At 36.4% G+C, this 22,981-nt stretch overlaps 1 protein-coding gene across 3 annotated transcripts in view; it reads left to right on the plus strand.

Annotated features, from left to right (window-relative positions):
• CRACD (capping protein inhibiting regulator of actin dynamics) overlaps positions 1-22,981 on the plus strand; it is a 265,993-nt gene that overhangs the window by 33,178 nt on the left and 209,834 nt on the right. The window contains exon 1 of one of the 3 annotated variants that reach the window (XM_074276141.1): positions 812-19,309. The exons of the other annotated variants lie outside the window; for them this stretch is intronic. The gene's annotated coding sequence lies outside the window, so the exon portion shown is untranslated. Of the gene's footprint in view, positions 1-811; positions 19,310-22,981 lie in introns of those variants that run through there. 3 annotated transcript variants of the gene reach the window in all.

Genomic DNA, 22,981 nt, shown 5'->3' on the forward strand with positions numbered 1-22,981 from the left:
CTCCCCTAGATGGCAGGTAGTGTAATACATGTTAAATATGTTAAAATATATGTTAAATCCAATATATGTATACATATTTATATAGTTATCTTGCTGCACAAGAAAAATCGGATCAAGAAGGGAAAAAAACTGGGAAAGGAAAATGCAAGCAAATAACAAAAAAAAAGAGTGTTACTCTATCATTTTGGATAAGTCATGGAACCTCTTCTGGATATCATTTCCCTAACATGTAAGATAAAGTGTTAGACTAGGTGGGTGCTAAGGTCTTTTGCAGCTCAGTGATTGAGTGATTCTTTATTTTGTGATTGCCTCTGCTTTTTGTTTCTCTTCCTCCTCCCTCTTGCTGTCTACTTGTTGAGCCAATTCAGTGCTCATTATCATCCTTGCCAGATGGTTGTACTTGGACAGCAGAAGGGAAGGCTTCAAATCAATTTAATTTCTTGTTAGCATTCTGATTGTTAAATTTTTTGGTATGTAGAAGGTTAATATTTACTGTTTAAATCATGCATTTTTGATTACTACACGCAGAGAGATGAATTATTGCCTACAGAGACAAATGTTTGCACTTGTGATTAACTTGTAGATAGTGGAGGGATATGACTTTTGTGTAGTAAGGGCATGGACAAAGTGCCGTACTGCTGAGACCATTGAGGGAATTTGTTTTGAGTGATTCTGTTTATTAGTTACAAGACTTGGTTTTTTATGTTTGTTTCAATGGGGGTTGATGGGAAGGAGAGAAAATCAATTTTTATTCAATGAAAAAAAAATTAAATATATATATACATATATATATGTATATATATATATTTAGATAATTCAAGGAAGGGAAAAGTCCCCATGTGTCTCAGTCATCTGCTTGGGTTTTTTTATGGTTGTGGAAAATTAGAAAGTTTATTATCTTGATGACTATCTTAACTGTCTTATAACTGTGAATTTAGCATGAGATTAAGTGGGATTTTTTTGGTAAGATTAGTTTTAACAACACAGTACCCCCAAACCTCCAATTTCTCTGATAGGAATAACTTACTTTAGGGAATTGGATGAATTGGACTCATGTGAGTGAATCTTCAGATTAAAAAGACACTGAAGTGCAAAGTGTTGTATGTCCAGTAGGTTAGTGGTTTCCATCTGGATACTGGATGAGGTCAGATCTTGACCTGTAATAGGGATTGACTTTCCAACTAAACTGGGTCACTTTCCAAGTGAAAGGGACTTTTCTCCCTCTCTCCCTTCACAAGGCTCCTTGTCTCTCCTTTTGTTAAACTCAAAACACTGCGCTTTTCTCTTTTCTCTGATTGCTCAGAGAGGCTTTGTTACCCAAGAGGTTCACTTTGCAGATGGTTTTTTTGTTTTTTTGTTTTTTTCCTGAAGACTATTGCTATTTTTGAATGTCAGTGGGTATGTTGCTGTGCTTATAGAGACACTTCCTGTGTGTAAAATCTACCACATATCTGACCAGGAGTCATTTAGCCAAAGTTGTTTGAGTCAAGATTCCATAAGATTTCCTTGGTCTTTGATCCTTTCTGTTTTGCCAAATTTCCAGTTAAACTCATCAAGTAAGTGAGTGCCTGTAGAAAATGAACTTTCCCATTTTGCAAATCTTTCTAAAATTACTTTGTAAGGGAGGTCTTAAGAAGTGTGCTTTATTTATAATACAGAAAGAATGCAAATTCCCATATGATAGAGAGGTAGAGAAAGTCAATGAGCATTTATTAAATGTTTACAATGTTCCAGACATTGGACTAATACTGGGGATAGACATGTAAGCAAAAAGAAGGCTCCTCAAGGATCTTAAATTCTAAGGGGAGCTGAGAAGCTGAGGAGTTTGGGAAAGGAGGTTCCCCATTGGAGATTCATCAGGACTAAGACCAGAAAATGAAGGATGACTAGGAAGGAGCTCTTTTTCCAAATAGAGACTTTCCCAAAAAGGGAATAACTCACCAAAGGGAGAAACCTGCAGGAGCAGAGAGTGATGCAGTGAAGAGAGTGATCATTTGGAGGCAAAAGTTCAAATTCTGGATCCATAACTTACTATATGTCACTTCTTGGTGACAATTTCTTAATTTATAAAATTAAGTGGTTGGATTCTATCCTAGCATCATCTATTAATTCATTTAAAATTTTTAAATAGTGTTTTATTTTTCCAAATATACACAAAGATAATTTTCAACATTTACCTTTGCAAAACTTTGTGTTCCAAATGTTTCTCCCTCCCTCCCTCCCAAGCCTTTCCCACTCCCCCAGATGACAAGCAATCTGATATAGATTAAACAGGTACAATTCTTCTAAACTTATTTCTATATTCATCATGGTGCATAAGAAAAATTGGATCAAAAGGGAAAAAAGTATGAGAAAGGAAAAGAAAAACAAGCAAACAAACAACAGCAACATCAAAAAAAGATGAAAAAATGATACTTTGATCCACATTCAGTTTCCATAGTTCTCTCTCTGGATGTGGATTACATTTTCCATCTCAAGTCTATCACTATTGCCTTGAATCATCTCATTGTTGGAAAAGAGCCAAGTCCATCACAATTGATCATCATATAATCTTGTTTCTACAATATACAATGTTCTTTGGGTTCTACTCACTTCACTCAGCATCAGTTCATGTAGGTCTTTCCAGGCTTTTCTGAAAGCAGCCTGCTAATCATTTCTTATAGAACAATAATAGTCTATAACCTTCATATACTGTAACTTATTCAGCCATTCTCCAACTGATGGGCATCCGCTCAGTTTCCTGCCACTACAAAAAGGGCTGCCACAAACGTTTTTGCACATGTGGATCCTTTTCCCTATTTTATGATCTGTTTGTAAACCAGACCCAGTAGAGACACTACTGTACAAAAGGGCATGCACAGTTTTGTAGCCCTTTAGGCATAGTTCCAAATTGCTTTCCAGGATGGTTGGATTATTTCACAACTCCAACAATCATATCACATATTTAGAGGTAAGAGAGAGCTCAGAGACCAATTCCTCCTAATCCTCTTAGTTTACAAGTAAGAAATCTGAGACCCAAGGAAATTAGGTAATTTATTTACATAGGTAGTAAGCATCAGAGGGAGGATTTGAACCCAGGGTCTCTTACTGCAGAGCCTCTGTTGTTTTTATTGCATCACGTTGCTTCTACTTGACTGCTGTGATCCTGTTTAGTTCTAAAACTCTGATTCCTATGAACTTATAAGGTGTTCTAAAAATTCATTTTAAGCCAATTGTTTGAAAATTGCAACATATTTTCATTTAGAAACAATACTATAAGCTATGATTGGGTTTCCAGCTTAACCCTCCCCTGCCTATTTCTGCTTGCTGACATTTCTTCCTTATTTTTAACCAGGACTACTACTGAATTTTCAGTGTGCTAGGGTGCAACTCAGCTATTCCATTGGAAGCTTTGCTTGGGAATTCTGGTGCCTAGAGAGACTTTGAGATCTTCAGATGCCAAAGGGATGTGTTATCTTCCCAATATTTTGGTTACTCTTGTTTCAGCAAAAGTGAGAAACAAAAGTGACAAAATCAAGAATCCTGAAGAGCTTGACTGTATTCCAAGGAAGGAATTAGGTAACTGGAGGCCCCTCTGGCCCTTGGCCATTTTAGATAGGGATTGGTTGGAAGAAAATGCTGATCCCTTTTATTTTGGCAGAAACACTAATGATCTTCCTAGATGGTCTTTATTTCTCAGGTCAAGTGTGTTTGATAGCTGGCAATTCCTCAGCTTCAAATGGGAATATTCTTGCAGCCATGTTATTTCAGGCCCCCAGGCATAGTAGAAAAATGACAGCTCAGGGGCTTTTAGCTCTGGAACCTCAGGCAAGGCACTTTCCAACTTTCTGGTTTCTCATCTATAAAACAGAATTAGACCAAACTTCATCTTATAAACGTTTAAGTTGTGAGTAAATGTTACTTATTGCTGGATGACTGCTAAGCTCTATTCCAGCTCAAAAATTCTACATTTTTTATGAATAATGAAACTTTTAAATGGAAAAATTTTCCAGATTAAATTTTTCTTCCTGTTAGAATAGTGATTGCCAGTTGATTAGCATAGGGGGAGAGGCACAAAAGTCCAGTTTGATGTCTCATTTGATCCATACAATTACTCTGGGATCTAGAGAAGGCAAGTGTTGTTGTCATTTGACAGGTGAAAAAACAAAGATGCACAAGAAATTATAGAATGTCAGAGCTAGGAGGGACCTGAAGATCTTCTGGTCCAACTTTGACATTTTATACCTGAAGAAAATGAGAAAGGGGAGAGGATGGTGAATGGGAAAGAAACATTTATTAAGTACTTCCTGTGTGCCAGGCCTGTGCTAAGTGCTTTACAAATATTATCTCATTTAATATTCACAACCACCTCACGTTGATAATTATCTAATGTGACAGCTGAATAAACCGACATGAACAGATACTGTGAAGTATCTGAATCTTTTTTGAAGTAAGAGCTTCCTAATTTTTGATCCAAATCTCTCTCTGCTCTGCAGCCTCAGAGGTTGTCATTTGCTAAAGTGACTTAGTAAATAATAAACAGTTAACATAATAGGATCACAAGATCTCAACTAAAAAGAACTTTAGATGTCATTTTATGCCACATCCTCATTTCACAGATGAGTAAGTGAAAGGTAAGAAAGTTTTACTGATTTGGATAATGGATAATTGAACAGCATCATACCTGTGTTTAAATCCATGTTTTAGGAATCCAATTCAGGAAAACACAAGGTTTTGCAAGGGTGAATGTTGAAAATTATCTATGCATATGTTTTTAAAATAAAAAGCTTTAATAAAAAAAAAATCAAGTCATCTCTATGGACTACTGATTTTTCAAAAATAAAATGAAGTGACTGAAATAATGGATTCTAATTCCAAAATTCTATGACTCTATATACTTTCTTTTTTTGTAATGTAAATGAGCTTAAATGACTTGTCCAGAGTCACACAACTAATACATGTTAAATCTGAGGTCAGATTTTAATTCGGGTCTTCCTGACTTCAGGGCCTGTGCTCTATCCACTAAGCCATCTAGCTGCTGCTCTATTAGACATTCATTTCTTGACAGCAGAAACGCCACTTTAGACCATTACCCACATTTCTAGAGATTCTGCTGCCATTCTGTTTCACTGTGTTTTCTAGTCTTCCATTGCTCATGGAAATAAATTTGTGATTTCTATTATAATTATTTTTATTTTTCTTGGTCTAGAGTTAAGACAGAGAAAAGATAAACTGAAAATGAAGAAAGAGGCATCTGTTTTAAGAAATGTTTATTTTCCCAGATCATGTTAAATATAGATAGACACAGAGAGAAAAGCACACAAAGAGAGACGGAGACACACAGAGATAGAGAGAGATGGAGACAAAGTTTTGGGTGTGGTTTTTTTAAAAAATTGTTCAGTTTGTGGGGTAAGTGTTGTTCAATCATTTCAGTCATGTCCAACTCATGACCCCATTTGGAAATTTATTGGCAAGGATATTGGAGTGATTGGTCATTTCCTTTTCTAGTTTGTTTCTAGTTTGTTCAAATACAGAACCTTAGGCCAACAGGGTGAAGTGACTCGCCCAGAGTCATGCAGTTCCTGACTCTAGATCCAGAATAACGGTGGTACTCTCTATCCATATCCCACCTTAGCTGCTCCACTTTCACTTGAAAGTTTTTTTAAACAAGAAATTAACTTACTTTTTTTTCTTTTAAAGTTAAAAACAACAATCCTGAATTGTGTCTCCCTGTGGTTTCTACTTACTATTTCCCCTTCTGTTTTTTTTTTTTTTTTTTTTGTCCAAGGAAAGGAAGTCTATTTTTTCTTCTTGTGAATCCTGTAAATAGTTGAAGATAGTAATCATGCCCCTTTCTTCTTTTCTTGAGGTGTAATATCCCTGGTTCCTTTAATTAATCATCATATTTGTTTTGTTGTTCAGTTTATCCAATTCTTTTTGATCCTGTATGGAGTTTTCCTGTCAAATTTTTATAGCATTGTTTCAACATTGCTAACATTTTATCTTCAGGTTTGTTCTGCCCAGACCAGTGTATGAAAGATAAGCAATTTCCTCATTCTAAATCTCGACTTTTAATAATGCAGCTTAAGATCACATTGGAGTCTTTGTCACTCTCTCGACTTCCATTGATTCTGTAGCCCATGCAAACTTCTGGGTCTTGTTCCTAGCTCATTCATTCAATAGCACTGTAATTGAGAATTGAAATACCATTGGAGGCTCCAACATTTAATTCTCTTAAATTTTATTGTATTGGATAAACCTGTTTTCCAGACTGTCAAGATTTTTACGAATCATACTTTTAGTATTCTTATATTTGACACAATGTAGCATGTTCACTTTTGTTGTTGTTGTTGTTTGCTTGTTTTTTCTCTCAACTTTTTATTTCCTTTTGATCGATTTTTCTTATACAGTATGATAATTGTAGATCTATATATGGAAAAACTGCACATGTTTAACATATATTGGATTACTTGCCATCTAGGGAAGGGGGAGAAGGAAGGAAAACAGAATGAAACATACCATTTTGTAGGGGTGAATGTTGAAGATTATCTATGCATATGTTTTGAAAATAAAAAAGCTTTAATAATAATAATAAATATTTGTAACTTCAAAAAATCATATAAGTGATTAGGCTCAACTTCATTTATATCATCCACAATCTTTTAAAGCATATCATTTATAATAGCTTTTTATTTTTCCAAATAGATGAAAAGATAGTTTTCAACATTCATCCTTGCAAAACTGTGTTCAGATTTTTCTCTCTCCCTCCCCACCTCCTTCCTTTCCTAGAAAGCAAATAATATATAAGTTAATATAGATTATTACAATATAGGTTAAACAGGTACCATTCTTCTAAACATATTTTCACATTTATTAAAGTATGCTATTTATGCCTTCAAGAATAAAACCCAGTTTTCTCCGTTAATCAATACCTTTTGGGTCCTACCTAAATCAAACTAACTGCAATATTGTCCAGTCTATAGTTTTTATCCAGAAGAATCACAAAATCCAAAAGCTGGAGGAGCCTTAGACGTTATCTAGCATAACCCACTCATAATCAGTAATTCTATTTTACAATTTCTCTGACCAATAATACTTCATTTTCTAGTAAAGGATTGCCAAAACCCTTACCAAAATGAAGGTATTAAGTTATAATGTTGTAAACTCCAAGAGATAGCATAATATAGTAAAAAGAGTGATGGACTTCCAGTCAAAGAAGTCCTGGGCTAAAGGGCAAGTTCTGACATTTATGGGATGTCTAAGTTTGTACAGATCATTTAATCCAAGTCTTAGCTTCCTCATCTATAAAATAAATATGGTAGTAATCATCCTCATAGGATTTACTTTAGAGTTGTTGTTAGACAAGAACTTTGTTTACATTGTTCATAATGTTTTATGGTTAACAATGGCTATTATAACGTGGCTGGTTTGTTGTTGTTGTTGTTTTAGTGAATTCATGCTAGTCTATAGTAATTACCTTTTCCCTTTCCCAAGAGGCCACAAACTTTTCTTTTGGTAGAAAATTCATTCTTATATTTTGCCAGAAACTCTATGAGTCACAATCCCATTTTTTGCCTTTGTCTACCTGTGTGATTTTGGGCTTTTAACCTCCTCCAGTCCTAAGTTTCCCAGTCTGTAAAATGAAAAGGATCAACTAAGTGATCTTCAAGGTGTTGCAGCTCAAAAATTCTTTGGTTCTTGCATTGATGAATGCTTAGGGTATAAATCTGTCAATTATGTGTAAATTACTAACCTTATTCACATTACTTTTATGGTGAATTTGAATCCATTCCTATAAAATGAGTAAATTTTGTAGTACTTATGAGGTAGAATCACATTGGGGAGGATCATGAAAATCATTTTATGGATTTGTACAAAATCTGAGTTCAAGACCCAGACCAGAGATCTGGTTTTTCTACTCTGGGCAGCTCACTTAGGGGGCAACTCTAAAGGATATCATAGTACACAGAGTGCTAGGCATGAAGTTGGGAAGACTGCACCTCCTGAGTTTAAATCTGACCACAAACACTTACTAGCTGTGTGACCCTGAGGAAGTCACTGCACTCCATTTGTCTAAGTTTCCTTCTTTGTAAAATGAACCAGAGCAGGAGTTTGCAAACTACTGCAGTATCTTTGCCAGGAAAATCCCACAGTGGGATCACAGAGTTAGACATGATTGAAAATAACTAAACAATAATAGTGTACTCAACTTCTCAGTGCTCTAAACAATTCTTAGTTACACAAGCAGTACAAGTTGCAAAAAAGATTCCAACTTTCATTGATAGAGAAAGTTTTCTCATCTTGAATTTTCCTTCACTAATGAAACTCCAACTTCAGTCCCTAGTTCCCTTCCCTTCACTAGTACATATTTCATGGCAGCAGTTTCTAAGAGTTGGGGGGAAAAAGCATCTCTTCAAATTCATCTCATTTGGGTGGGAGTTGAGGAGAGAATTACCCCACATGAAAGTCTGAGCTCTCAGCATTGCAATTTATGAGATCACTAAAGAGCAGAACCCTGTTTGCTCTTAAATACTGATATTTATGAGCTGATGAGGGGGCAGTAGTACAGAAAATTGGTACTTTACCCAGACTTTATTCCAGAATTGCTGAAATACTGGAATGGTAAAATGGTCAAAGGATAACTAGAAGGTTTAAAAAATACAATTTTCCTTTCAAAGAAGGAATGTAGTGTAGATCTCCAAATAAGTTACTTTATTATCACCACCCCTAGCACGTGATATGCTTTGAATATTTTATATGGCTGGGAATCCCCCCTGAATACAAACTCCTCTTTCAGCTTCCACTTCCCTCCTTCCTATTTCTTAACCATGTAGGATTGGCTTTCCCTATTCACGTGTAAACATTTTCATTGGCAATGACTTCAAATTATTCCTCCACTCCCTCTTTTTCCATCAAGAAAGTAAAGGTTTTATAATTTTAAATGCATAAGAGCTGGTATTCATATGTAATTGTAGCTCCTAGAAAGAGCATATTCTTCACTAGAAGTCAGAAAATGTGGATTCAGTTTAACTTCACAAATATTTGTGAAACAATGTTGGGCAATGGGGCTAGTGCTATCTCTGCCCCACTGGGCAGCAGTATCACTTTGGACAAGTCACCTTCTCTCGGCTTCACGTTGCCCCATCTCTAAAACAAGAAGCTTAGTTTAATGATCCCTAAAGGCCATTTGAGCTAAAAAATTCTGAATCTATGAGGCTGTAAGAGAAACCTATATGTATAATTTTTTGTGAAAGGAAGCTCCCTAATTTTTCATCTCTTGCTTCAATTAAATGCTTTCTGGATTTGTAATTTAAAAAAAAAAACTTTTTGAATGGTCTATACCAAAGGATGCTGACTAGATCATCTTTAAGGTCCTTCCTTTTGGTATTTTAAAAGATGACTATATTTGGAGTCAAGGTACTTGGGTCTAATTCTCCTTAGGTCCAAACATAATTATGTGCTCTTTAGCAAATCAATTAACTTCTCCAAACTTTATTCCTATATCTGAGAAAGAGAGATAAGAATTTGTACAATCTACCTTATTGGACTTTGGTGAAAATTAAAAGAAATTATATATGCAAAGCATTTTCTAAACTTTAAAGTGTTATGTCCATGTGAACTGTTATGATCATAAACAACCAACTTCTGTCATACTTGCTATTTCTATGATGTAGGACCAGCTTCTCTGTGGTTCTTGAACTCCTCCTCTGTGAAATGAATAACCTGAAGTAGCTAATCTCTCGGGACACGTCCAAGACTAAATCCTGCCATCTTGTAAATCTTCCATTTTATTTGCTTTAACCTTGTCAAAAAGCCAGGCTTGCCTGTGGACTTATAGCAAGTGTTATCTTGGAGCACAACTAAGCTGTTGTGCTTAATATTCAAAACTAAAGCTACAATAGCTAACATTCAAGGTACAAGAGGAGGAAAATTACAATTACCATCTCCTGCTAGAGATCACCTACATTTGTAGTAAGCACTCTGTCAATCCAGCCTTGATTCTTCTGTAGATAAAATATAGGGAAGAAAAATTAGCCTGAGTAGTAACTTTGTAGATGACAATGATATATTTTGCAACAAAATATTGAGTACTTTTAAGTTGGCACAGTCTGTTTGGTAACCATTGGGTTAGCAATGATACATTAAAAGTTGCAAACGTGAGCATTCCTTTTGACCTAATCATCGCACTGCTAAGATTATGATTTTAAGAATTTTATTAAGGGGAAAAGGAGATTTGTGTAAACATATGTTATAGGAACGATTTGAAGTGAAGTGAGCAGAACCAGGAGAACAACATACTCAGAACAGCAATGTTATGTGATGATCATCCATGAATAAGTTGGCTCTTCTTAGCAAGACAGTTCCAAGGGACTCATGAGGAAAAAAAATACCATATATATCCGGAGAAAAAACTGCTCTAGAACAAATGGAGATCAGAGCATACTATTTACACTTTCTTAATTTTGTTTCAATTATTTTTCCTTTTGGTCTGTTTCTTCTTTCACAACATACTTCATATGAAAGTATATTTTTCATATAATGGCACATATATCAACTATATCAAATTGCTTACTGTTTTACAGATGGAAGAAGGGAGCAAGGGGGGGATAAAATTTGAAAATCAAAAGTTTTTTTTAAATGAATATTAACAAATGTGTTTAGATGTGATAGAAATACATAGAATGATATTTGGATCACGTGACCATAGTGCTTCAAGGATCCATAATTTCATCACTGTGGGTATTTTTTTCCAATTGGCACTATCACAATCCCTTTGTAATTAATAGATATACTTTGAGGATTAAAGTGCTTAAATAATGCATCATTCTATGACTAACCTGGTGATGGGCCTTTCTGATTTTATTTAAATTGGTCCTTTAAAAATAGACATACAGCCTGGCAATAGGATTGTGCTTATAATCTTCCTGATACATGTTACAGGGTCACCAGTGCATAATGATGAAGTATCAGAGGAGAGGACTTTAGTGGAAGACACAAGGTGTTTCCCCCAAAATAGTCTCTTAATTTGTGATAGTAAAAACCTGAAATAACCTGTTTGTCCAGCAAATTAGGGACCAGCTGCACAAATTGTAATATATTAATATAATAGAGGATTATGAAATGGCTGATATGGAAAATACTAAGAAAATGAAAATATTTTAATGACATGATACAGAGTGAAGAAAACCAATTACACATTCACAATGACTTAAAAAATATAATGACAGCAAAAATCTAGGGGGAAAGATACAAAGGAGAAGAAAAAAATCAAAATTGCCTATGAAAGCAAACAGGATATATTTATCATTACTTTGTTCCATTTAATATAAACATTTTTAAAACAAATTGTAAACCATTTGGAGTTTGTGTTTTTGTATGACTTCACTTTTTATCATTTGGATATTTGTGTTGATTATTATCATTTAGAATAAAATAACTTGCCACCAAAAACCCAGCCCAACCTCAAGAAAATTGAGCCCCACCCTTAAGTAAATATTATGATCTTAACTAATTGTAGAAAGTGTGATTAACTTAAGGGAATATTAATTACCAAGAAAGCCGAGTCTGACCTACTCTTTAAGAATTTTAATTGTCACAGATATAGTGCCTTGTATCACTTCATTTATAATAACTTAGATATAATTAACACCTCTTCTACATGCTTGGAGAGAAACTAAGTTAAGGTGCCAACCGTCTGCTTCCCAAGAGATTGTCTGCTTTTCAACATCTTATAATACTCCAGATCCATGTGCTTCCTGTGCCAGAAGCACTGACTGCATCATTCTCCTGCTCGTTATCTTAGCAATGACATTTTGTAGGAAGACAAATTATGGTAAATTTAGCGAGGAGTAGACTTGCTGCTCATAAAGATTGCCTTTACATGGTATAGGGACACCCATTGGATCCCAGATCCATGTGTCTCAGGAACACTGAAGCATACTAACAGTTAGGGCTCCTTTTAGTCAAGGGAGAAATTAGGGATGGAAAAATGAAGGGCAGGGTTTAGGGATTATCATTGTTTGGGGCAATCTTATTGCTTTCCTTTATTATTATTTTTTTTAAAGTCCAGGACCTGGGATTTCTCATTTAAAATTCTTTTTCTGCCTCCTTTCTCTTTCCTTATGGAGCAAATCTTTATTATATAAGGTGCTTTTTTAAATTGCCAGTGAATGCCTGACCCATAACTAATGCTTAAGAAGTGTCTGTGGATTAACAGACTGACTATATATGTAACACTGGCTCTAGAAATCAGAGGAAATCAAAGTTTAGATGAGACGTAGTTTGCATCCTCATGGAACCTGTAGCTAAATCTTTGGTTTCTGAATTCTTTAGCTATGGTCTGATGCTATGAAATATGAGGGTGAGGGAGAGAAAGGAATAAGTATTTATCAAGTGGAAGGCACTGTTCAAAGTGTTTTACAAATATCATCTCACTTGATGCTCACAGCAAACTTGGGGGAATATGTGTTATTGTTATCCCTGATCACAGTGAGGAAAAACGAAGAAAACAGAGGTTAAGTGAACTGCCTCCAGGCGCAGTTCCCTACCTAGCTACCACTATTGAACAAAAAACACTGGACTTGAATTTTAAGTACCAACTCTGCCATGTATTGATTATATAACTGTGGATAACTCCCTTAATCTCCAGTTTTCTTAGCTATAAAATGGGAATAATGATTTTTTTTGGTACTGTCTATCTACTAGAGTTCATGCGAGAGCCAAACAACATGATGGATGTGACAGTGCTCATTTTCTGGAATATGATTGAAATCAAACTTGCCTAAAGCTGTGAGCTACCTGGCTTAGAAATAAGCTTGGGAACATTTTTTGGAAGAGTATATTTTAGTTGTTCACATTCAGGCATCTTAGATTGCTGGCAGGTTGAATTCTGAAATGGCTGGTTTCCTGATTCCCAGATGCCTTGATAGCTTTGCTCTCAGAAGAACTTGCTCTCATCCTTGTGACTTTGAGAACCAAGAAAGGAGCCTTTGTGTGGTTTAGTGGACATTTATAACTTTCCTTAGCCAAACCAAGAGAGCTGAATTTACCAGAGTAAATAAAGTAAGCAGCATGCTGGGAAGTAAATGTGACTACCCAGTCTGTGTACCACACAATACTGCATGTGTTGACATGGACAAGGTCTGCAGTGCTGGTATGTGTCTGGATTAACAAGAACTTCTGAGATCATGTGCGTAGACAGATTTATATCCTTCTTGGCACCAGAAGGTAAGACTAGGGAAGTCACTTGTGTGTGTAGTGGTATTTTACAACCCAAATAATTTTAAGAAATTGAATAAGTGATGATTTTCTTTAAAGGTCATACTTACTTGGTCTCAGAAGGAATAATGATTAACCCTAATGTCGTGCATAGCTAGATTCATTTCTTTCTGTCTTTAAAATTGAATTATTTACAAAATTGTAAAGGTCCTTTAAATGGGCGGTGCCACAGTGCAGCAGGGGATTTGAGTGGCCCAAAAATAATCTCTGTGGATATAAGACTGCCCTGTGGGTGGGATCCTGGCCATATTGAGATAGCTTTATAATGGGTGATGGCTCTCTTGCTGGTTGGCTGTGTGTGTGAGACCTCACAGGCCCTTTATAAGCCCACTGCAGACAGCAGTCGCTCTCTTTAACCTGGCTCCCTAGCCTGGGGTAGCTGAGCCAAGCTGATGGAGCCATGAGAGGTAAGAAGTTAACAAGTCAGGGCATCAAGTCAGGGCATTATGTGAGTAGGTATAATAAAGGCTTTTAAGATTTCATGTGGCTGTCCTTGAGTGTGCTACCAGTTATTAAACTATAGATTCAAGAAATCATGGCCAGAGACCTTTGAAGGCCTTAGAGGAGGAGAGCTGGGTAGAGTTGACACTGGTCAGTGGTCAAAGGTACTCTGTTGGGCCTAGGACAGACTCGTAATTGTAACTGCCAGAAGGGCATGTTATAAATGGAGCCCAATGTGGGGCATCAGAAATTATCAGGTTTTGAAAATTAATATTTAATATTCAGAATTAAGATTCTGAAAGATCTGGTAGAAACGCTGCCTAGGAGGGAATGCAGAGAGGCAATATGGACCCAGGTAACTCTAGGATCAGGCTTAAGAATACAGCTGAACATAATGCTTATATAAAGAGGTTAAAGAGCCAGATCTTTTAACAGAGATCACCACTGAAGAACAGTAGGAAGCTTGTAATCAAGCTCCAAGAAGGCTATCCCCACACCCAGTAAATATAGCTCAGACAGGGAGCAACCTAGAGCTAATGTATGACAGTATAGTGTATAAAATGCGACAACTAGAAGTTGAGTTAAAAATAGAATGACAAACAATTAAAAAAGAATTACTAGACTTGCAGGTTAAATTACAGATTGAAGTAGAGAAAGAAGAACTTACTTGGTCTCAAGAAATAATGATTAACCCTAATGTCATGCATAGCTAGATTCATTTCTTTCTGTCTTTAAAATTGAATTATTTACAAAACAACCCCGAACACATTTGGTGGAAAACTTAACATGTTAACAACAATAAGCTAAGCACCTGGACATAATTAACAAATTAAATTCTATACTATTTTCTATACTATATATAGATACTATATATCATAAAGTACATATTATATTCTATAATACTGAGATTTAGGACTTCTGAGGAAAAAAGAAAGATAACATATATAGAAGATTCTATAGGAAAATCAAAGTAAATTTCCTCATGCTTGGGGATGAAGTGGGAAATGTCAGGTAAACTATGGATAAGGACTAGAACCCAATGGCTCAATTCAGAGAGATAACTCCCATCTCTTCTTTGTCTTTATGACCAGTATTCCTCAGTTTAAGGTAAATTGGTTGAGTTCAATCAACTAACCAATCAATCTGATCTTTAAAAGTCCTTTTTAAAATGGGAAAGATTCTTTTTTTAATTAACCCTTTTTATTTTCAAAATATATACATGGATAATTTTTTAACATTAACCCTTGCAAAACCTTGTGTTCCAATTTCTCTCCTTCATTCCCCCACCCTTTTCCCTGAATGGCAAGTAATCCAATATATTTTAAACATGGTAGAAATATGTTAAATCATATACATATACATATATATATATATAAACTTTTCTTGAAATCAAGTCAAGACAGTTGTTTAGCTCAAGCATTGTATTTTTCCACTGGAAGACTTGAAAGAAATAATAATTGCTAGTGTTTCTATTGGTACTTTGACAGATGAAGAAACTGAGATAAACAGGGATCAAATGACTTATCTAATGTTGCAGTATCTGAGATTTCAAGTAGGGTCTTCTTGATTTGAGGTTTAGTATTCTCTCCATTGGGTCACCTAACGGTCCCTGAAGAAAATGGAGGTGGAAATGGGCTTGAAATGAACTAACAACTTATGTTTCATCAAAATGATCATATTTGGTTATATTTGTAGTCAAAGCTTTAAAAAGGGCCCACTCTGGCTCACCTTCCCCCTCCAAGCAAAAACCCTGCTCTACCTGTGTTTTACAATGCCTACCCCTCTGCCTCTGTGTGATTTAGTCCAGCTGCCATAATGAGGCTGAGCTACATTAATACCCTTATTCAAACATGGAGTAAAGAAAGGGCCTAGGAAAAAGTAGATGAGCAAGAAGAAAAAAAAAGAGGATGGTGATATGGGTGGGGGAGAGGACGGGTTGGTCAGAAGGAGTAATACAATCTCTACCTGCTTACCTCAGACAGCTCCTAGACTCTGTCATTTGAACCCCTTCTGGGTGTGTTCAGTACTGCTTATTGGCCTGGTGTCATGGTCTGAAACCCCTGCAGTAGGCACTTTGGACTTTTAGGAAGAGTCACTGTTGCTTTTAGGTCAGTGTCTTTTCAAAGAGCTGGAACTCCTACTACAGTGAGCTTGATTTGGGGAGCCAAAGATAGTATTTTGTGAAAAGAGAATAGCCATTAAGCCTGTGTGTCCAGCCAAATGAGACCTGGTAATACTTAGTGACTTTTGTTCTGCTCTTTCCTTTTGGGGATAAGGGCATTCTTAATGTAGTTTAAACAATGAGAGTCCATGGCCAGGCAGAAGCTTGACTTCTTTTCAATCTTCAAGCATTTATTATTAAACTGTAAGTACGTGAAGGGAAGAGACAGTATCTTGTGCTTTTTTTCTTATAAAGCACTATGGTGTCTAGTAAAATGCTTAATACTCTGTGAATATGGGACCTACTTTGTCTAAAAGAGGGCTTCCTAAACTTTTTCTACTCATAACCCCTTTTCACCAGAGAAAGTTTTATTTGACCCAGGATACATAGGTATATACAATAAGCATACAAACCAAACATTTACTGATAATTAATAAATCATAATTTTGCAACTCCCACATTCAATTACAAAATCCCATATGGATTCATGACTCATAGTTTGACTCAAGAGCCAAGTCGTGTGTGTGTGTGTGTGTGTGTGTGTGTGTGTGTGTGTGTGTGTGTAATGGGAAGAAGGGTAAATAACAAAATTCATTTAAAAACTTTTGGCATATTCTTTTTCCTTGTGTCATTTTCGGTATATTGCTAAAAGAAGCGAACAGATTAGTGTTTGTAAGCCAGACAAGAGTCTTAGGATGTATTTTTACAGGACCTAAGGCTATGTCATAAATAAATTGAACATTTCTTTTCTGTCCTGATATCAAAATCTTTTCAAGCAGAATTAAGAGCTCTTTCTGGGTGTCTTCATTGTGCAAGATTTGAGTTAATAATCTCTCTGTGGTTCTCTTCACAAGAGTATGGATTCAAAGTTGCCTTTAGCTGTAATAGGAAAGAGGAGGAGAAGGAGAAGGAGAAAGAGAAGATGGAGGAGAAATAATAATGCTAGATTGCCATGACCAAAGGATTTATTATCTTCAGAATATGAGGTTCTCCATACTTAACTAGGCTGATAATTGGGCAGCAGACCCAGTTTGTCACTAGAACAATATTCTAATGCTCACCAACCAGTTAGGACTCCCATTTATATAGTTTTTTGTATCCTTTTGAGCTCATTGATCACAGCTCTGCGATATAGCTCATATATACATTGTTACCCATTTTACAATGAGAAAACACAGGCTCAAACATGTTAAATGATTTTCCAAGGTCACCAGCTTTTGGACAGTCTTTCTACCATGACTGGCTGCAATTCCAAACTAGACACATCCAAAGATGCCATAATAGTGCTTTTCCAGAAGAAACATAAAGCTAATTAAGTGAAACAACCCCTCTCTAGTGATAATTAAAGTACCTTTTTCTAAAGAATGAACAAAAAATTTTACATGTGTCATCTTACCATAAGTTACTTCTCTTCATTAACGTAGATTGCATCCAGAATAGGAAATTGCCTGAGGGACAATAAGAGGGAATCCCACAGCTAGTAAGTACTTCAGAGGTTAGAAGGCAGTTGTGGTCTTCCAGATCCAGGACTAGCTATTATATCATGTGCTGCCCTTTATCTTTGTGTTTGCTTTATAAAATTATCAAGTAAAGTGAGTAAACAGAGCTAATTTGATATTTTGCAGGCAATAAACGAGCTGAGAGAGCATAAGTACCTCAGGTAGGAACCATGTCTCCTATATCTGTGTTTTTCCCATTAAAACAATCTCATTCTTTCATGAGTTATGACCTTCTCCCTCCCTCCCTTTTCCTGTTTTTTCCTCCATTAGTCTTAGCCCACAGATTAATTTTAGTATCAATATAAGAACAATGATGATCTCATGACTTCTTTTATACTCTGCTTCCCTACAGTTGTGCATCAATGGGATGCACATTTAGCCATTACTGGGCTCTTTTATGAGGGTAGACAATGCCTCTGAGTGCCACTTGAGGAAGTTGTGATAGAATGTTTTTCTTTTTTATCTCTTTCTTGACCTTTATCCTTCTCCATCTACCCTTTGAATATCTTTCTTTTTCTTTCTTGCCTTTTTTATTCCTTTTCCCTTGGATAAGGTGAATTGGAGACTGGCATTAAAAAGACCAGTTTTATGGTCAATCAAAAAAGTAATGAGGTCCTGAACAAGGATAATAACAGCAGAAATGGAAAGGGAAATTTCTAGGAGTCATCGTAATACAGATTTGGAGATAAATGGAACCTCGGGTCATCTAACTTACCCCTCCTTGTTATATAAAGGAAGAAATAGAGACTTAGAGCTTTTGACTGGTCAAAGATGGTGTGGGGAGGAAGCTGTAGCCTTAGATTTCCAACTCAGTTCCTTTCTGACTCCAAATGCAGGGCTCTTAAACTTGGAGGAAAGAAGTAAAGACTACTCCAGGGATTTGAATTTTGGTGTCATTAATAGCCAAGGTCAAAGTCTGGGGAAAGAACAGATGTTTAAAAGGTACCTGGGGAATTCAGGCTGAGAATTATCTGACCTCTGGTCAGATAATGAGTGGATAAAGTGGAAACACAGGTTTGGAACTCATGGAAACTATTGAGTTTGGAAACAATTTGAAAGTCATTTGGGATAGCTGAAGTCACCAAAGTAGATAAAAGGAAAGAACTGGAGAAGGAAAGGAGAAGTTTGAGGGCACAGCCTTTGGGAATCCTGACATGTTATAGACAAGAGGAAGAAGAAACGTCAGTAGACAAGAAAAAAAGGAAAAATAATTATAAAGGTAAAAACCAAGAAATTACCTGTTTATGGAAACCAAGGGAGGAGAGATTGTCAAAAAGGAAAATAGTTCATTTGCAACACTTTACATTTACTGACTAATGAGGAAAGCTGAGCCAAAGCAATTGGATCCAGGTATTGAGAGGTCAGTGATAGTCTTTGAGAAGGCAGTTCTGGTAGAGTGATGGGGCCAAGGAACCACGGTACAAAGTTTTGAAGAGTAAGTTAGATGGTATATGCAACCATTTCTCACCAGTCTTTGGATTTAAATATTGTGCTGTAATTTACAGCTCATGAAATTGCCATGTATGTGAGACAATAAAAGCATTACAGAAGGATTATGGAGAGTCTCTCTATTTTGGGAATCCACTTATTTTATAGTTTACAAAGAGACAAGGCTAACTTTCCACTGAGGCTGTAAAGGGCTGAAACTCTTGAGTTAATTCACTGACAATAGAGCACTTAAAGGCTAATTACCGATTGGACAATACTCTATAAGAATATGCTTGGAAAATGGCCCTTCCCACTATTCTGTGCTGGTCCAATCGTTTGGTGTATACAGAGAATTGTAGGAGGGACTAAGGGGTGGAGTAAGACTAGCCAGGCTTACTTCCGGGCTGAAGACAAGAGGTGAGGTTGCAGAGATCCTGCGTGGCCATCCCCTTCACTTCTACTGCTAACGACCAAGAATAAAGACTAAGGACTTTTACTTATCCTGACTCCGGCTGATTCTAAGGTATTCAGGGTGCTAACGTGGTCATCACATGAGGCAATTGGGGTTAAGTGACTTGCCCAGGGTCACACAGCTAGGAATTGTTAATTGTCTGAGGTCAGATTTGAACTCAGGTCCTCCTGATTTCAGTGCTGGTGATCTAACCACTGCGCCACCTAACTGCCCCAAGGCTAACTTTTTAAATGATAGGTGAGATTTCATAGAAACATGTATCTAGAACTAGAAGGGACTTTAATTTTACACTCTACGGCACAGAGAGAGTCCTTGATTTGCCCCAGTTACACATAGAGAATGTGGAGGACTCAGATTCTAACTCTGGGTTTGCAGTTCAGCATTCTTTCCATTGCAGCATGTTGCTTCATGCTCTAGGCAGAAATGGAGACTGCTTCTCAGTTGTTCTTGGGCAGTTACTTTTGTGTCCCAAGCACTAGTCCCAGTGCCTTACATGTACATGGTCTGGACCTGTGAGATTTATTGTTACAGAGACTCTCTCGACCAATAAGGATGAGCAACTCTAAGACCACTTATACTTTTGGCAAGTTTCCTGCCAAATTCTGGTTAAATGATTTGTCAAGGATCAGGTAGTATCTGCCAGAGGTGAGACTTGAACCAGGATTTTCTAGTAGATTGTAAGCTTCCCAAGGACACGGTCCATCTCATGTTCCTCATGTTCCTCTGCTACTCAATATAGCCCTGATGTGTTGCTGTTGTTCAGTCATTTTTTTCAGTTACATTTAACTTTTTGTGACCCTTTTTGGGGTTTTCTTGGCAAAGAAACTAATGGTTGGCCATTTTCTTCTGCAGCTCATTTTACAGATGAGGAAACTGACACAAACAGGATTAAGTAACTTGACCAGAATAACACTGCTAGCATCTAAACTAAGGTGGAAGGGTCTTTTTTCCCCCTGAGACAATTGGGGTTAAGTGACTTGCCCAGGGTCACACAGCGAGGAAGTGTTAAATGTCTGAGACCAGATTTGAACTCCAGTCCTCCTGACTTCAGGGCTGGTGCTCTAATGGGTCTTTTTTTTACTAGAGATAGTACTCTATCCACTGAGTCTCCCAACTGCCCTCCTTTCACTTGAAAGCTTTTTTTTTTTTTTTTTAAGAAATTCATTTTTAAAAAGAAACAAAAGTATCTCAATATAAAACAAAAAAACTTCTTCCCATCTAACTGCCATATAGTAGCTACTTAATAAAGGCTTGGTAATTGATTACCAATTCAGAAGATTCCTGAACCTATCCATTGTATATATCATGATCAATATTAGTTGAATTGAAAAAGTAAATAATCTGATTCAAATCTAAAATAATTCGTGGTCAGTGATTGGGATTGTACTAATAGGAGCAGCTCGATTCATTTTATCCAAAGGAAAAGGAATAAAAAAGACAAGAAAAAAAAATCAACTACCAAAGATAAAGCTGCTAAATAGAACTTTAAAGTTTATAAGGTACTTTCCTTGAAGGAATCTTGTGAGTAGGTTGGATGAGTAAGCCAGCCTTCCACATTTAGATGCCAGGCTAGGGATGTCTTTAGAACCAATATAAAGAAAACAGAAAAAAACTTCAGCTAAGGAGTTAAATAGGGACACTCACCAGAAAGAATCCATGTGGAGTTAGCTGTTGTGTGGGATTTGGGTTTGCCTTTGACCTGATCTTTTCGATGCTGATGGCCTGATTCAGTTGGTGTTTTCAAAGTGTTGTTTAAAATGACTATTTTGAGCCTCTGTGTGAGTGTGTTTTGAGTTTATCAATCTTTTTCTGCCTTACTTTTCAACACATACACACAAAGGCATTTTGGGGGGGTGAATGATGAAATCAGTTATCTTTGGTGTTGATATTTTTCTTTATAGTTACAGAAATAGAAGTCAATTAACACCTAACAATCGCTTAAGTTTCCAACCTGTAAAAACAAAAGAGTCTGTTGGTGAGATGATGGATAGAAAATATGCTTCCCAGAATGTAGAAAGATTTGTTCATTAGACTGTAAGGTCTTGGAGAGCCCAAACCTTGGTTTATCCAAAAAGACTTGAGAGAAACATTAAATCGCCTTTAGGTGCTTGAAGAGCTATTATATGGGGGAGAGATTATACTTCTGCTTGGCTTCAGAAGACAAAGCTTGAATTAATAGAGAAAAATCATCAAATTAGGGCCAATATAAGTAAAGAACTTCATAGAACCTCAAAGGTGGAAAGTGTTTCATATTTTGATTGTATTGCTCATTCTGTAATGGAATATGGTGGGGAAGGGGAAAAGAAAGGGAAAGACATTTAGATAGTACCTACTATGTGCCAGGCACTGTGCTAATCACTTAATTTCATTTAATCCTTACAACTCCCAAGTTAGACAAATCCTATTATTATCACCATTGTATAGTTGAAAAAATTGAGGCAGAAGGAAGTTAAGGACTTGGTCATACAGTTAGCATTTGTTTTCCTGACTCCAGCAGGAGTGTATTATCCATTGTACTCCCTAGCTTCCTTTCTTGACAATCCACCCAACAAAATGCTATTCAGCCTTTGGTTAGGAAGGGAAAACGTCTTCTTCCCAAGGCAGCCCATTTCAGTTTTAGTAGACTCAATTGTTGGGAAGTTTTTCCCCACCCCAAGCTTATTTGCCTCTTGCAACTTCTACCTCTTATTTGTATTCATTTGGGGGAAAGCAGAACAAGTCTAATCCCATTATCTTCAATTTTAAAAAATTAATGACTATTATTTTTATATCACTCTCATTTCCAAATATATTCTGCCATCCCTTGTAATGAAAATTTAGAAAGAACCACTATGACAGTTCAACAAATCAATGAATACAAGGGCCTATGCATGTATTGTGTCTGACAATATATAAAATATTCCACACTCAATAATCATCCTGTCTCATCTCTGCAATAAAATGAGGAAGGGGATATTTTCTCCATTGTTCTCTAGGGCCAAGGGGGATCATTATAATTACAGTGTTTGGTCATTGTGGTTCTTTTCATTTATATTATTACGTATATTGTTTTTCTGGGTTTTTTCTTACCTCACTATATCTGTTCATAGAAATCTTCCTGTGTTTTTCTGAATTTTAATATTCTTACTAGTCATTCTTCCATATGACCACTTTTCAAATACTTGAACACATCTACATGCCTATCACATCCCTCATAAGAGAAACATGCCCAATTCTTTTTCTTTTCTTTTTTTTTTTTTTGAGGCTGGGGTTAAGTGACTTGCCCAGGGTCACACAGCTAGGAAGTGGTGTCGAGACCAGATTTGAACTCGGGTCCTCCTGAATTCAAGGCTGGTGCTCTATCCACTGCGCCACCTGGCTGCTCCTTAAACATGCCCAATTCTTTCAAACAATGTGACAAGATCTCAAGGCCTTTCACCATCCGTACAGTTCTTCTATGGATGCTCTCAGCTTATTAATAACTTCCCTAAAATGTGACATTGAACAGATGCTCCAGATGTCATTTGATCAGGAAATCAAATCAATAAATATTTAAGCACCTATTATATGCCAGTTACTGCAGTGGGGATGGGGGGTCGGGGAAGGGAGAGACAAAAACAGTCCTAATCTTCAAAAAGCTTACAATAAATTGATGAGACAATATGCTATGTATGTACTAGATATATTAGACTAAATTGGAGATGTTTTCAGAGGGAAGTCACTAGCATTAAGAAAGACCAGAGA

This window comes from Sminthopsis crassicaudata, chromosome 6 (genome assembly GCF_048593235.1).
Source record: "Sminthopsis crassicaudata isolate SCR6 chromosome 6, ASM4859323v1, whole genome shotgun sequence".
Taxonomy (NCBI): Eukaryota; Metazoa; Chordata; class Mammalia; order Dasyuromorphia; family Dasyuridae; genus Sminthopsis; species Sminthopsis crassicaudata.